This window comes from Callorhinus ursinus, unplaced genomic scaffold (assembly GCF_003265705.2).
Source record: "Callorhinus ursinus isolate GAN/ISIS: 27379988/994484 unplaced genomic scaffold, GSC_fseal_2.0 scaffold2, whole genome shotgun sequence".
Classification (NCBI taxonomy): Eukaryota; Metazoa; Chordata; class Mammalia; order Carnivora; family Otariidae; genus Callorhinus; species Callorhinus ursinus.
The window spans coordinates 32,601,459-32,602,017 of NW_027397064.1; the positions used below are offsets into that span (position 1 = coordinate 32,601,459).

General features: G+C 51.3%; 1 protein-coding gene across 7 annotated transcripts in view; it reads right to left on the minus strand.

Annotated features, from left to right (window-relative positions):
• CFLAR (CASP8 and FADD like apoptosis regulator) overlaps positions 1-559 on the minus strand; it is a 60,621-nt gene that overhangs the window by 40,485 nt on the left and 19,577 nt on the right. The window lies entirely within an intron of this gene.

A 559-nucleotide genomic window follows, 5' to 3' on the forward strand; every position in this document is an offset into this window, starting at 1 on the left:
TGCTGGGTTTGGAGACTCCACACGGGGTCGGGTGCCAGAGATAGAAACGCTCGGTCACAGGCCGGGTGAGCACGGAGTGCGGCCGGAGACCCGGGAGACGGGAGTGACTGCTTTTCTCTGGGGGCGCACTGAGGAGCGGGGGCCCCGAGTTCTCAGCTCCTCCGAGTGGAGATTGGGAGGCCACCATTTTCACCCTGGTCCTCCAAAGCTGTACCAGAGCTTGCAGGGAACAAAAGCTCCTGAGAGCAAACCCGAGCAGCTAGCTTAGCCCGGACCGACAAGGGCGGGGCAATTCTGCCTCCCGCAAAGACATTTGGGAACCATGGCAACAGGCCCCTCCCCCAGAAGATCAGCACAAACAGCCAGCAAGCCAAGACCAAGTTTACCGATCAAGGAGAATGGGAGAACTCCAGCGCTAGGGGAATACTGCACATAGAATTCATGGCTTTTTTTTACCATGATTCATTAGTTTTTCAAAGTTAATTTTTTTAAACTGTTTTTTTTTATTTTTCTTTTTCCCTTTTTCAACCAACATCTTATCAATCCTTTTTAAAAAAAC